This window comes from Panthera pardus, unplaced genomic scaffold (genome assembly GCF_024362965.1).
Source record: "Panthera pardus isolate Hobbes unplaced genomic scaffold, ASM2436296v1 HiC_scaffold_6, whole genome shotgun sequence".
NCBI classification, from domain to species: domain Eukaryota; kingdom Metazoa; phylum Chordata; class Mammalia; order Carnivora; family Felidae; genus Panthera; species Panthera pardus.
The window spans coordinates 26850375-26858436 of record NW_026526991.1 but is presented as its reverse complement, the minus strand read 5'-3'; the positions used below and the strand labels follow the sequence as shown (position 1 = coordinate 26858436).

Here is an 8062-nt window from a genome sequence, read left to right as displayed (position 1 = left end):
TTCACCTCTCTCCACTTTGATTGCCGTCACTCTTTTTTTTTTTTTTTAAGTTTATTTATTTATTTTGAGAGAGAGCAAGAGCAGAGAGGGGCAGAGAGAGAGAGAGAATCCCAAGCAGACTCTGCAATGTCAGCTCACAGCCCACTGCAGGGCTCAAACTCAAGAACCGCGAGATCATGATCTGAGCCCAAATCCAGAGTCAGACGCTTAACCGACTGAGCCGCCCAGGTGCCCCGATTGCCACCACTCTTGTTCAAAGCACCAACAACTCTAGGCTGGACTGTGGCAATAACCTCTCGCTGATGTATAATCCACTGTCCACACAGGAGAAGACTGTAGACTTAAAAAACAGCTCAAATAACTCCCCTACTGGAAGACCTTCAAAGAATTCCTAAAAGTCTTTTTTTTTTTCTTCCTGCCTTTGATCAGGTCTTTATTCAAAATTAGCTGTCCGAAATGATTTGACTCTTATGGAATAAACAAATTTAACTTTTTATGCAGCAGCCTTCTTTTCTTCCGAGGTGGGTTTCTCTTGTGCAGGCTTCTTGTCAGTTGCTTGGAAGCTGCGGCCCCCCCCCCCCACCCCCCACCCCCCCCCCCGCCAAAGTTTCTTCTGCTTTTTCACACCAGCAGCCTTCTTTCCTTTCTTCTCTACCACAGACCTCTTGCCTGGAACCCTCTTCTCTGATTTGGCTTCTAAGGCTGCGGCTGCTCTGTCCATCCAGAGTTTGTGATTCTTGGCCTGGCGATGAACACTGTTCTGGGGCATAGTCTTGACATACAGGGTTAGCTTCAAACGTGATTCTTCAGGGCTCTGCGACGAGTCTTCTTCCGTGGTGCTCAGAGGGCTCTTTGGATCCCTGGGCTTTTCAAGATTCCGCTAAGGTCTGTGTTAAGCATCTTGTGCACGGGAAGCTTATAGTTACTCTTGAGGGAGGCAGCCTTCTGCCAAGTGCCATACAGATCGTCTAACTTGCGGGGAGCACTTTCAGTCCAGATGCAGAAACGTCCCACATCCCCACCAGAAGCAAGCTGCGAAATGTTCGCTTGGCTTACATTAAGTAAAGTAAATCCAGGGATGTTTCTGGGGACAACGTTGTCCTCATTAGAGATGACGCAGGGTCCCCTGCACTGGATATGGCAACGGTTTCTCATTTTGCCCCTTGCCAGCTCTCATTTGCTGAGAGGCATAGAACTCTTTGATATCATTGCAGGCTTTAAGTCTCTTAGGAAGCAAAACAGCCACTTTGGACTTCTTGTAACCTTCAACTTTATCTTCAACCATCAAAGGAAGTTCAGGGTCTTCCTCAATACGATGACCTTTATTTTTATTTACTTAGTTATTTTTAAGTTTGTTTATTTTGAGGGAGGGAGAGGGAGAGACAGAATCCCAACCAGGCCCCAGGGCTGTCAGTGCGGAGCCCAAGGCGGGGCTCGAACTCACGAACCGCCCTGAGATCATGACCTGAGCTGAGATCAAGAGTCAGACACTGAACCGACTGAGCCACCCAGGGGCCCAATACGATGACCTTCAGACATGACCAGCACTGGTAAGGCGGAGGCAGCCAGGCAGAGCAGATGACCCACCGCCTCTGTGTCATGCTCATTCTGCAGTGCTAACGACGCCAGGTTTCGGTTGGTGCGAACACGCGGCCCCCACAACACGCGTTTCCAGAGGCACCTGGCCAGAACGGTGAGTCCCACTGCCTTGAACTCTGGGAATTGGAGCCGCGGCTCTGCCAGCACCCCAAGACTCAGCACTGCTTGGATGGCCTGCTAACTCACTGACGACACGGGGCTGTCTGTCGTTCTTGCCGAGTGGGTGTGAACAAAGTTCACAATATCAGGTCGAATTGGAGGCTTGAACACGGCAGGCAAAGTAGCATTTCTGCCAGATGATTCCCCCTTTTCGGACTATAAGGATATCAATGAATAAATACATGCCACCGTGGGGAGAGGAGACAGCCACCCTCCTCTCATCCCTGTGGCTCCTACAGGAAATATAAGAATTGCCAATAGTCTTAAAGCCCAGATCCCAGCACACCCAGCAGTGACTGGTGCCTTCTGTCTCCCTGACCATCGTCCCACCACTCTCCCCCACCTCGCCAATTTCCAGCCCCCCCCCCCCCCCGGCCTCTTGTCATCCTTCCAGCCCGCCATGCTTGTTCTAGCCCCAAAACTTTGACATAGACAGGCATGTGTGCCTGAAGAGGGGTCTCCCAGGTCCTGGGGTTGCTGGCTCCCCTTCGGACCTTCTGTCTCAGCTCCGATGTCTCCCCCACAAGTAGCCTCTCTCGGCCATTCTTCAGTCGCATCACCTTTTATTTTCTTCACGGTACCCGTGGCTATCTCGTTTATGTAGTTGTTACCAGAATGTGTGCGTCAGGAGGACAAGGACCCATCCACCTTCTTCATCATTCATATCAGTCAGTGAGTGTCCCGGAGGGCAGCGGATGGCATACTCAAAAGAGTATAACCAAGAAGAATTTAACAAAGGGACCTTGTACAGAAATGTGGGCAGGGCTAAGGGAACCAGCTCCCAGGGAAAGCCACCCCCGCCCCTAGGCCTGAAGGGGCAAGGCGAGGGGGCTCTCTTTTCCTTACTTTCTTTGTCTGTTAAAATATCTCTATGAGGTGCTTGCAAGACGTGGTTACATGCGAGGACTGGGTCGGTAAAGCAAGCAGAATAACACCTGGGCCGTATTAAGTGCTATGTGAGTGTTTGCCATTATTATTACCGATCTTATTTTAAACCATTTAATTTAGTTCCTACAACTCTCTGAGGTGGAGCAGGGGTTGAAAACTGCCCGCCTATGAGCCGAACTTGGCTTCCAAACGTGTTTTGTTTGGCTTGCACACGTTTCTTTCAAATGAGCCAATATTTAAAAATCTGGACTTTTCTGTAAAAATCTGGATTCCTGGCTCTTCTTTAAAAATCCTCATCTGGCAGCAGCCAGCAGGGGCTCAATGCTGCCGGCTTCTTCAGAGGAGGCGTGCCCTTAGCCCCGCCACCATACCATGGGTTGATTTCAGTGGTGACACCGATGCTTCAGGCGAGGATTTATAACCTCAGTTAAGCCCGAGGTGGGGGTAGTTCCAAGGTTAATACAGTGGCACAAAAACACTGTTAAGGACTGCTCCTCCCCCAGTGCTGAGGTCTTCTGCCTTTCCTCTCTGATATCTTCAAGCATGTCAGCAATGATGTTCCTCCTCATTTCTCACAACGCTCCAAAGGCTCATAGGACGCATGCAAAAACACACGTGTCCAGAAGAGGAGAGCATGCCCTTGCATTGGTTTCTTTTTCTTATGAAGGAAAGTCTTAAAAAACAACAACAACAAAACAGAACCCTAGCTGAGTTCCCCCTGAGCTCACAGTGGCCAGGACTGGATCATATTACCAATTCCCCAGGAAGGGGGGGGGGGGAGGGCAAGGGGGCCCCGGGAAGCATGTCCCACACTTCCTGCTGTTCTAAGTGGGAAGGCAGGATCTGCCTACAGGAAGGAAACAAGGTTGGTGAGTAGGCTCTCAAGAATGCCAGGTACAGCTCACCTGGTAACAGCTCAAGTGCATACATCCAGCTCCCGCTACTTACTTAGCTACCCCGGGGGCAGCCGAATTTATGATTCTTGAGGAGGACTGTTTGCCCATTTTACAGATAAACAGAAGCTCATAGAGAATACAGAATTTGCCCAAAGTGATACAATTAATGCATGCTTTGAAGACTGCTTGCCACATGATAAGCATTCAACAAGTAATAGCTACTAATTTTCTGTCTTCTGAGAGGTTTGAGGTATGATTACTTTAAGTGAGTTTTTTTGTTTTTTGTTTTTTGTTTTTTATTTTTTTATTTAAAAAAAAATTTTTTTTTTAACGTTTATTTATTTTTGAGACAGAGAGAGACACAGCATGAACGGGGGAGGGGCAGAGAGAGAGGGAGACACAGAATCGGAAGCAGGCTCCAGGCTCTGAGCCATCAGCCCAGAGCCCAGACGCGAGGCTCGAACTCGCGGACCGCAAGATCGTGACCTGAGCTGAAGCCGGATGCTTAACCGACTGAGCCACCCAGGCGCCCCATGTTTTTTGTTTTTTTTTAAATAATCACTTTGAGTTCTTTAGGAAGAAGGCCTACAGAGGTTGAAAATGTCATGATGACTCTACTTTTTAGAGTTTGAAATTCAATTAAGATACTTACTCCTGCCTGGATAATCAACAGCACCAAGCCATATTTATTGGATCTCCAGGTACACGAATAAGGTGCCACTGAAGATACTATGGGGGAGAGGGTGGCGCCTGGGTGTCTCAGTCAGTTAAGTGTCTGACTTTGGCTCAGGTCATGATCTCTCAGTTCGTGAGCTCAAGCCCTATGTCGGGCTCTGTGCTGACAGCTCAGAGCCTGGAGCCTGCTTCGGATTCTGTGTCTCCCTCTCTCTCTGCCCCTCCCCAACTCACTTCCGTATCTCTCTCTTTCAAAAATGAATAAACGTTAAAAAAATTTTTAAAGAAAGATACTATACAGGGATGTGTGCCCTCCCAAACAACTTTGCAGGGCATTGTTTTATTATTTTAATTAATTAATTAATTAATTAATTTTTTTATTTTGAGAGAGAAAGAGGCAGATGGAAGAGAGAGAGAACCTTAAGCAGCCTCCGTGCCCGTTGTGGAGCCCAATGCAGGACTCGATCTCACAACCCATGAGATCATAACCCAAGCTGAAATCAGGAGTCACACCCTTAACCAATTCAGCCACCCACATGCCCCACGGAGGGTGTTAGTTTACAAGAGCAGAGCATATGAATGTTGCAGGCATTGGAGATTGCCTAGATTGTTAGAATTTCTTAACAGGATTTGCATGCCATTTCATAAACTAATGGTGGGGGGGGAAGCTGTAGTTCTGTAGAAGCTACGTAGATAAAGTTGTTTCTGATGCCATGCTAATGATAGAACCCCAAAACAAGACCCGGCAAGAGGTTCCTTGGTGGAAAGAATCTTGTTGGGTTAGCAATGAGAGTGACTGATGCAACTTACTGTTCTTTTCCAATTGTATCTTATAAGCTACCATTAGAACAAGCAGGTTAGGGCCCAGCCCTTCACTAATCCCTTAAGCTCATCCTTTTAAAATTCTCAGCAGCAAGGGAAGGTCCCCACCTTCTCCCCACCTCTGATGTTGCTTTCAGATCCCTTCACTGTTGGCATTTGCTCTTACTGGTTATTTCCCATGCTGAATCAGGCACCAGCTTTCCGGCCATCTCCTGGGGGAGCCAAATAGTTTAAAACATCCTCATGTATCCTTACTAGTTCTCTTATTTATTTTTGTTGATGGGTCACACGCACATGCAAAGTAAGACTCTCAAAAAGAGTTTCAGTCATCTAATACCAAATCTCCGCTTTCTCAGTGCATGTCTTCACTGGTATTGTAGTTTTCTGGTTCGTACAGATGAAATAAAAATTTGATTATTTAATCTTTAACCAAGTCCCAGCTTTAGCCAAGAGTATTAAATTCAGGATTCGGCTTCAAGAAGCTTAAGAATTCCTTGATGAAAAAGAAGGGCATATCATCATTCTTTTGCCCATTGGATCCATTGTTTTGCTACCTTCCACTCTTCTGGCATCCAAACCCCGTGTCTGAAATTATTCAGTAATGAGACTAGCAGAGTCAGTGGTGCAATCCTGTTTTATGATTTTCAAAAAGCCCTGAAAATATAGGATGCTCAGTAACTAAGAGAGAAAGGCCTGATGAAAGTGATAAGCGATGTGAGAGGCACCCAGGGTGGACACTACAGCGAATACTTAGCCCCGCTGTTAAACTGTTCTGCCATACTTGGCTCTTTACAGCTTGAGATCACCGCTTAAGTCTTCCTAGGGAGTATTTAAAGTAAAATGAGCCTCTTTTTGTTTATCCCACAGCTGCCATTTTGTCTTAACAATGTATTCCTTGAAGGCTTCTTAAAGGCTCGGCTGAATGCGGACATACCTTTGCAGACTATGCTGAGTCCTGATTCCTTAGCATGGCCCACCTCTCCAGCTTTATGTTGCTAGACTTTTTTCCAAAGGGGTTACACCGGCTTAGATTCCCACCAGCAATGTACCAGGGTTCCAAATTCTCCACATCCTTACCCACACTTATTATTATTTGCCTTTTTGATTATAACTGTCTTGGCAGGTCTTAAGTGGTATCTCATTGTGGGTTTGATTTGTGTTTCCTCCTTGATGGCTCATGAAGTAGAATATTTTTTTCATGTGTTTACTGACCATTCATATATCTTCTTTGGAGAAATACCCATTCAGATCCTTAGCCTATTTGTAACTGGTTTATTTATTTATTTTTATTATCTAGTTGTCAAAATTCTTTATATATTTCAAGTCCAATTTCTTTTTTAGATATAGAAATTGTAAATATTTTCTCCCATTTTGTGAGTTGTCTTTCCGCTTTGCTGATAGTGTCCTTTGAAGCATGAAAGTTTTAAATTTTGAAGCCCAGTTTATCTAGTTTTCCTTTTGTTGCTGTTTTTTTGGTGTCATATCTAAGAAATCATTGCTTAATCCAGGATAGTGAAGATTTTCACTTATAGTTTCTTCCAAGGGGTTGGTAATTTTAGCTCTTATATTTAAGAGGTTTTTGATCCATTTTAAGTTAATGTTTGTAAATGGTGTGAGATAGAGGTCCTACTTCCTTCATGTGAATATCTAGTTGTTCCAGTACATCTGTTGAGGAAATTATTTTTCCTCTCTCCAATTGCTTGGGCAACCTTCTTGAAAATCAATTGACTGTAGATGTAAGGATTTATTTCTGGAGGCTCCTGGGTGGCTCAGTTGGTTAAACACCCTGCTGTTGATATTGGCTCAGGTCCTGATCTTGCCGTCATGAGATCAGTTGTGAGATGGAGTCCTGTGTTGGGCTTCTGGTGGAGGGTGGAGCCTGCTTGGGATTCTCTCTTTCCCTCTCTCTCTGCCCCTCCCCCACCTTCTCTCTCTCTCTTAAAATAAATAAATAAACTTAAAAAAGGATTTATGTCTCATTCTCAATTCTATTCTGTTGATCTATATATATGGCCTAGTGCCAATAACCACACTACCTTGCTTACTGTAGCTTGTACTATTTTGTAATTGATAAGTGTGAATTTTCCAACTTCATTCTTCTATTTTGGGATTATTTTGGCTATTCTGAGTCTCTTGAATTTTCATATGAATTTTAGGATCAGCTTGTCAATTTTTGCAAATAGGTCAGCTAGAATCTCAAAAGGAGTTGCGCTGGATTTGTGGATCAATTGGATGAGACTTGCCCTATCCAACAATGTTGTCGTTTGATCAATGAACATGAGATGTCTTTCCATTTAATAGGTCTTCTTCAGTTTCTTTCAGCAGTATTTTATAACTTTCAGGGTATATACTTTGAACTTCCTTTGTTAATTTTTATTTCTAAGTATTTTATTCCTTTTGATGCTATTATAAATGGAATAATTTTCTTTTTTTAAAGTTTATTTATTTTTAGAGAGAGAGAGAGAGAGCATGTGAGCAGGAAAGGGGCAGAGAGAGGGTGAGAGAGAGAGAGAAGGGGGGGAGAGAGGGCTCTGCCCTGTCAGAACAAAGCATGACACAGGGCTCAAATTGAGCTGTGAGATCATGACCTGAGCAGAAACCTAAAGTTGGACGCTTAACTGACTGAGTCACCCAGGCGCCCCAATGGAATCATTTTCTTAATTTCGTTTTCGGATTGCTCATTGCAAGTGTATAGAAATACAATTGACTTTTATATAGTGATATTCTATCTTATAACCTTGCTGAACTCATTTTTTAGTTTGAATAGTTTTTTGGCGGATTCCTTAGGATTTTCTATGTATAAGATTGTGTCATCTGCAAATATAGTTTTACTTCTTCCTTTCCTATCTGAATGCCTTTATTTCTTTTCTTGTCTATTTGCCTAATTCACTGCAGTACAATGTTTAATACAAGTGGTAAGAATGGACATCCTTGTCTTGTTCCTAGTCTTAGGGAGAAAGCATTCAGTCTTTTACCATTAAGTCTGATGTTAGCTGTGGGTTTTTCATAGATACCCTTTATCA

General features: G+C 44.3%; 1 pseudogene; it reads right to left on the bottom strand.

Moving 5' to 3' along the window:
* Nucleotides 1–253: 253 nt before the first annotated feature.
* Nucleotides 254–3576, bottom strand: LOC109265213 (60S ribosomal protein L4-like; annotated as a pseudogene).
* Between the last annotated feature and the right edge of the window lie 4486 nt (nt 3577–8062).